This window comes from Lissotriton helveticus, chromosome 5_1 (genome assembly GCF_964261635.1).
Source record: "Lissotriton helveticus chromosome 5_1, aLisHel1.1, whole genome shotgun sequence".
In the NCBI taxonomy this organism is placed as follows: Eukaryota; Metazoa; Chordata; class Amphibia; order Caudata; family Salamandridae; genus Lissotriton; species Lissotriton helveticus.
This window is the reverse complement of record NC_136065.1, coordinates 1644658436-1644666459: the sequence shown is the minus strand read 5'-3', so window position 1 is coordinate 1644666459 and position 8024 is coordinate 1644658436.

The window sequence follows — 8024 nt, the reverse complement described above, 5'->3', positions numbered from 1 at the left end:
GGGGGAGGGTAGCAGAGGGGGGAAGGGGTGCACAGGGCAGCAGGAAGGGAGAAGGAGACAGAGGATGGACAACAGCAGAGGGGACAGAAAGAAAAACGAAGTAGGCAGGAGCGGGGGCAGCAGGAGGGGGGAGAAAGCAGCAGGCAGATGGGCTGGGCGGAGCTAGGCTCAGGCAGGCGGCAGGCAGCAACGAGGCCTCGGAACAAGGCTAAGGTGGCGGCCGGCAGGAGCAGCGGAGTGGGGGCGACCTCGCCTTGGAGAAGGCTCAGCGGTCGCTCAGGTCCTTAATTACAGTGGCCACGCCCCTTTACGAGCCCCCCTAGTTTTTGCATCCCACTTAAAGCCCTGACTATAGAGCTTAGAGCGCAGTGTGCACACGTGGCGCCCTCCAACTCCACTGCTCTTCGCGGGATGAGGTGCACCCCCAGGTTCAACTAACAACCATTGACAAAGGCAATGGTCCTGCCTTGTTGTAGGTATGATGTCACTTGTATAGTATCTCTGGATGCAATGACAGAAACATCAAAATACAAGTCGGGCGGCACAGCGTGCTAAACACAGATTTTTAGCTTATGTGTTTTAAATCACACCCTTAATTACATTGGCCACACCCCTTTACGAGACCCCCTAGTTTTTTCATGCCACTTAAAGCTCCACTACTCTTCCCGAGTATAATTGATGAGCGCTTTGTGCCGCATGCACTACATACAGCGCTAGAGTACAGTAGCACAATGACACACACACAGGGCTGCAGCCCGCGGGATGAGGTGCACCCCCAGGTTCAACTAACAACCATTGACAAAGCCAATGGTCCTGCCTTGTTGTAGGTATGATGTCACTTGTATCGTATCTCTGGATGCAATGACAGAAACATCAAAATACAAGTCGGGCGGCACACCGTGCTAAACACAGATTTTTAGCTCATGTGTTTTAAATCAGGCCCTTAACTACAGTGGCCATCCCCCTTTACGAGCCCCCCTAGTTTTTGCATCCCACTTAAAGCCCTGACTATAGAGCTTAGAGCGCAGTGTGCGCGCGTGGCGCCCTCCAACTCCACTGCTCTTCGCGGGATGAGGTGCACCCCCAGGTTCAACTAACAACCATTGACAAAGGCAATGGTCCTGCCTTGTTGTAGGTATGATGTCACTTGTATAGTATCTCTGGATGCAATGACAGAAACATCAAAATACAAGTCGGGCGGCACAGCGTGCTAAACACAGATTTTTAGCTTATGTGTTTTAAATCACACCCTTAATTACATTGGCCACACCCCTTTACGAGACCCCCTAGTTTTTTCATGCCACTTAAAGCTCCACTACTCTTCCCGAGTATAATTGATGAGCGCTTTGTGCCGCATGCACTACATACAGCGCTAGAGTACAGTAGCACAATGACACACACACAGGGCTGCAGCCCGCGGGATGAGGTGCACCCCCAGGTTCAACTAACAACCATTGACAAAGCCAATGGTCCTGCCTTGTTGTAGGTATGATGTCACTTGTATCGTATCTCTGGATGCAATGACAGAAACATCAAAATACAAGTCGGGCGGCACACCGTGCTAAACACAGATTTTTAGCTCATGTGTTTTAAATCAGGCCCTTAACTACAGTGGCCATCCCCCTTTACGAGCCCCCCTAGTTTTTGCATCCCACTTAAAGCCCTGACTATAGAGCTTAGAGCGCAGTGTGCGCGCGTGGCGCCCTCCAACTCCACTGCTCTTCGCGGGATGAGGTGCACCCCCAGGTTCAACTAACAACCATTGACAAAGGCAATGGTCCTGCCTTGTTGTAGGTATGATGTCACTTGTATAGCATCTCTGGATGCAATGACAGAAACATCAAAATACAAGTCGGGCGGCACAGCGTGCTAAACACAGATTTTTAGCTTATGTGTTTTAAATCACACCCTTAATTACATTGGCCACACCCCTTTACGAGACCCCCTAGTTTTTTCATGCCACTTAAAGCTCCACTACTCTTCCCGAGTATAATTGATGAGCGCTTTGTGCCGCATGCACTACATACAGCGCTAGAGTACAGTAGCACAATGACACACACACAGGGCTGCAGCCCGCGGGATGAGGTGCACCCCCAGGTTCAACTAACAACCATTGACAAAGCCAATGGTCCTGCCTTGTTGTAGGTATGATGTCACTTGCATCCTATCTCTGGATGCAATGACAGAAACATCAAAATACAAGTCGGGCGGCACATGTGCTAAACACAGATTTTTAGCTCATGTGTTTTAAATCACACCCTTAATTAGAGTTGCCGGGCCCCTTTACGATACCCCCTAGTTTTTTCATCCCACTTAAAGCGCCACTGCTCTTCCCGAGTATAAGTGATGAGCAATTTGTGCCTCGTGCACTACATACAGCGCTAGAGTACAGTAGCACAATGACACACACACAGGGCTGCAGCCCGCGGTATGAGGTGCAAGGCTGTGTGCCGTCCTCTCAGACCTAGTTTTCATAACAACCACCCGGGATGGGGTGCACTTCACGCAGAGCCGGAGCATCTCCCGCACACCACTCCACAGTCGCTGCCCTGTAGAGAGGAGGCACTGCTTCCTACCCACGCTGCTTTCGAGGGAGGGCTTCCTGGCACTTGAGATCTCGAAGCGTGGCTTTACTTAGTTAGCAAAAGGATGCGCCTACTTCCCAGGACAGATTAATGTTCGCGGAGAGAGGCTGAAGCGTGGAAGCACTTTCAGCTTCTTGCAGCACGGATGCCTCTACCTAAGCAGCCAGAGCCCTAGGTTCATTGGGGAGGGTGCGTTATCCGCAGGCCGTAAAAACACTCGTACCAGCTCTCCCCTCTCTGCTCCGGTTAGCCCAGATGTACAGAGGAAGGTCGGGTCCCTATGTGCTTGTCGGCCGCCTGAGCTGCGCTGAGGGAAACTGAAAGAAATCGGGAAAAAAACAAAGCCAGGAGTGGTGTGCACGCCTTTCCTGACATATGCTTTCCATTATCGCGCCCGTGTCTGGCCGGGATAATTTAAAGCATATGTCAGGAAATGCGCGTAACAGACACCAATAGGCCAGGGGTGGAGCTATGCGTCCGCCTCTGACCTATGGTACGCTCCCTTTAAAACTAAAACACAGGCAAAGGCCAATAGCAGACTGGAAAGGAAAAAACACACACACGAGCGTGTGGAATTTACAGGTCCATTTTCAAAACGCGTACAATGGAAAATTTGCTAACATTCGTGCCAAAAATTTTCAATTCTATTAAGGACAGGAGGCGAGGATTATGCTTACTCAATTTCTTTACTGGCAAACAGCAGCCAATCAAAATGCAGTAAAGAAAAAACAACTACAATACCCAGAAACACAGGGTAACCATAGAGTATGATGAGGTATAAATAGGGTCATAGAGGTGAACACTTCCTCTTTCTTTGTCCATAGTCAATAATAAGTAGAGCAACATAAAAGTAAACAATCCATCAAAGGGATCCCCCGGAGAGGTCGTCGTCCGGCTGACGTGGAGAAGGAACTTCAAAGAACCAGAGGAACAGCAAGAGACCAATCAGGAGTAGAAAATCCCGGCACACCTCATTTAAGGTCGGAGCCTGAGGGAAAGAGACAGAGGCCGTAAAAACTGTTCCCCAAAAGTTGAACATAGTAATCATTACAGGGAGGGAAACATTTCATAAAGAAGAACCAGAGGTATACAGTATAAAAGCAATATGCATATATAAAGACAATCATGAAATAAGGGTGGGATAATCCTCGCCTCCTGTCCTTAATAGAATTGAAAATTCTTGGCACGAATGTTAGCAAATTTTCCATTCTATGGCAGGACGGAGGCTCCGATTATGCTTGTTTAAAGCTTTGCCACCACAACAGATGCAACATCAATAATAGGCTTAAAATAATAAGTCTTAAACACAGTTTCAGATGACCAATCCGCAGCCTTAATGATGTCCTGAAGGCTGGCACCCATGGATAAAGCTTTAGAAGCCATGGCTCCTCTAGCAGAATGAGCACCAAACAGAGAAATGTCAATGCCCGCTTCATGCATGAGCCAACGTAACCAACGTGCCAAAGTAGCCGGAGTTACCGGTTTGAAAGGTTTCTGCAATGCAATAAGCAATTGGCCCTGTAAATCATGCCGAAAAGACGCCGTACTTACCTCATAATCTTTGATACACTGAACCACACACAACTGAGGATTGTGGGGAAAAGAAGGGTAAGAGACTGAGGGCGTATTACACGTAGTCCTCCTTGAAATAATAAAGGTAACACCTTCAGGAGAAAAAGACCGACCAGCGAGATCCAAGGCCCGCACATCAGAAACCCGTTTGCAAGAGACCAAGCACAAAAGCATAGTGAGCTTGGCTGACAGTTGTTTGCGTGTCAAGAGAGAATTAAAAGGCCAGGCTGACAGGAAACGCAAAACAACTGAGACATCCCAAAGGGCTACATACTTGGGACAAGGAGGTTTTACCATCCGAATGCCCCTCAACAATTTAGAGATCAGGGGATGTTCTCCCGCTGGTTTACCATCAAGAGGCACATGGCCTGCAGAAATTGCAGAACAAAAGTTATTAACCGTTCTGTAGGCGAGCCCCGAGGATGCTAGGGACGCCAGAAAATTAAGAATTAAAGAAAGATCCGCTGAAACGGGATCCACCGACCGCTGTGAGCACCAATCACACCAGCGCTTCCAACTTGATGCATAACGCTTGTGTGTGTTGGGTGCCCAAGCCTCATTGATAAATCTGTTAGCGTCGCCCGATAAGCCCTGGATTTGCCAGCGTCCCACGAAATTCTCCATGCTACCAGAAGGAGTTGACCGGATAGCACCAGTGGGTGAGGCTCGCAAAGCGGATCCAACAGGAGGTTCCACATGTGAGGAAGTAGAAGCGGCGTCGAGCAGCTCATCTCCAGAAGAACTGGAAACCACGCTTGAGCCCTCCAAAGAGGGGAGATTAGAATCAGTTCCGACAAGAATAGACGTGCTCGGGCCAGCACCCGGGGAATCATGAGGAACGGCGGGAATGCATAGCACAGATGGCGAGGCCACGTCTGGAGAAATGCGTCCGTGGCTAGCGCCTCCGGATCCGGCCGCCAGCTGTAGAATCGGGGAAGCTGGGTGTTGAGCCGGGAGGCAAAGAGATCCAGATGACAAGTCCCCCAAAAGCGGGACAGCTTGCGGAACACACGAGGATGGAGCCTCCAATCGCTGAAATCTCTCAGGTGACGAGAGTTCCAGTCCGCGATCAGATTGCGAGAACCCGGCAGGTATTCCGCAATAATCGTGATCTTGCGCTCCAGACAAAGGTGCCAAAAATCCTTCGCAATCTCCGAAAGAAGTTTGGATCTGGTACCCCCCAGTTTGTTCACATAACGAACCGCCGAAACATTGTCCATTCGGAGAAGAATGCAACAATTCGTTTTCTGAGGGGTGAGACACCGAATCGCGAAGGAGCCCGCCAGCAGCTCCAGGCAATTGATGTGTAGGGTCAATTCCTCCGGAGACCAACGACCCCCGGTCGACACTGATCCGCAATGGTCTCCCCAGCCCCAAAGGCTGGCATCGGACTCTATCACAACATCGGGAGTCCTCCCAAACAGAGCCCGGCCGTTCCAGGAATCCATGTTGTCCAAACACCACCTCATTTCCGTCTTGGCATCCTCCGAGAGGAGGATGTGATCCGAATAACGAAGACCCTTCTGCAAATGACGAATTTTGAGGCGCTGAAGAGCCCGATAGTGCAGAGGTCCTGGAAAGATTGCCTGTATGGAAGACGATAAGAGACCTACAATCCTGGCCAGTGACCTGAGCGAGACAGTCTGTTGAGCAAGAAACGATCTCAAGTCCCTCTTGATGGACCTTATCTTCTGACCTGGAAGAAGAAGCTGACAAGAGACCGAGTCTATCTGAAAACCCAGGAAAGATATCGATTGGGATGGAGAAAAATCGGACTTTAGGGGATTGATAAGAAAACCCAAGGATTGCAAAAGGTCTATGGACCAGTGCAAGTGAGACTGTAGAAGAACAGGGCATTGAGCCAAAAGGAGAATGTCGTCTAGATAGACTATAAGACGCACTCCGCGTGACCGCAAAGACTCCATCACTGGACGAAGGAGCTTCGTGAAGCACCACGGAGCGGAGGACAGGCCGAAAGGAAGAACCTTGTACTCGTACCATCTGCCCAACCATTGGAATTGAAGGAATCTGCGATGAGGAGCATAAATCGGTATTGACAGATAAGCATCCTTTAGGTCGAGACGAACCATCCAATCCCCTTCTTGAAGAAGGTCTCGCAGAAGATGAATGCCCTCCATCTTGAAATGGTGATAAACCACATTGCCGTTGAAGTCCTTTAAATTGAGGACCAAACGAGATCCTCCCCCTTTTTTCTCCACAAGAAAAACATTGCACACGAACCCTAGGGGATGAGGAGAAGTTAGAATGATGGCTCCTTTTGTCAAAAGAGAGGAGACTTCCGCGGATATGAAGTCCTGATCTTGTTGGGAAAAAACAAGAGGGCGAGGCCGAAGATCTTGGTGAGGGCGAGAGTAAAATTCTATTTTGTACCCTTTCACCGTCTCCAGAATCCAGGCATCGTTTGAGATCAAACGCCAATTGTCGTGAAAAAATTGAATCCTTCCCCCCAAAATTACATTTGAAGCTGAAATCAAGCTCACCTGATGGGGAAGAGTCTTGACGTCCTCCATGACCTCCGGAGTATCCACCTTTGCCAGTTTGTCCTCTATTCCTCTTAGATGGGTAGAAGGAAGACTTGTTTGAGGAATATTGCTGTTGACCACCACGTTGGGACTTGTTCCCTCGCTGGGGAGCATTGTCGGAACCACGGCCGGACGAACGCCCCCTTCGTCCGGCCCTGCCAAAAACCGGACGGAAAGCCCGTTTCAAATTAGACTGGGCCTTGTCAAGGCCACTAAAGGTGGAAACAAAGTTGGACAATTCCTTCAGGAAGGGGGTACCAAAAAGTAAACCTTGGGCCATAGGGCCCGACTCCGAAGAGGCCAAATCCGTAAGTCTTGGGTCTAATTTCACCAGGATGGAGCGCCGGCGCTCAGTGGACAAGGCACAGTTAGCGTTGCCAAGTATACAGACAGCCCGCTGAGACCAACCGACCAGCTCATCGGGGTCAATCATGGAACCAGATTCCTTGGCCTGGTATCCCAAATTCAGAATTTTTGTAAGTGGGCCCAAGAGATCCAAAAGTTTGTCTTGGCACAAACGCCACGATCTATCTAAGCCTTTGGTAGGGTCCTTCGAATATTTCCTCATGTAAGTGATCATTGTAGGATCCACATCAGGAGTAGCGGCCAACTTGTTTGGTAAATCAGGACGTGGGCACTCAGAGCGCAAACGCGCTCTCACATCCTTGTCAAAGGATTGACGGATGTGGGATTGAATGTATTGAGCCACTTCGGGGGCAGGCAACCAAGAAGAAGAATGTGGGTGTATAATGTCAGAGGGATTCAAGGTTAATAGCTGTGGTGAAGAAGGCGCGTCAACATAATGCTCCTTTCGCGATTTTTTGGAGGGAGGAGGCTTAGAAGGTTCGGAGGAAGAAGACGAGGACGTGTCGTCATCCGTGTCAGATGGAGGATCAGAACGAGAGGACACCTTGCGCTTCTTTGCAGAAGGAGCAGAAAGTGTTTTTGCAAGTTTCTCAAAGTGGCCGGAATGTGGATTTTTTGGGGACTTTTTGGAACGCCCAGAGGAAGGAGGCACCCAGCCATGTTGCGCAGCATAATCTGCCAGATGTTTCTTTAGAGGCGCAATTGCCTGACAAAGTGCCTGGCCCATAAAATCATCAAATGAAGTTGAGGATTCCTCCTCCTCATAATATCCATAACCTTCCTTGTCACAGTAGTCTGCCATGGCGACAGGTGAGTCGAGAATGCCCAGTGAAGGTTAGCACTTAAAGAGGCAAAGCCTGGTAAATTGGGGGAGTGGTACCCCTTGCGCAAGTCTGAAAACACAGGGATACTGTGAAAAAAGTACTGAATTAGATGTGGAGGGAGCAGACCTGCACGA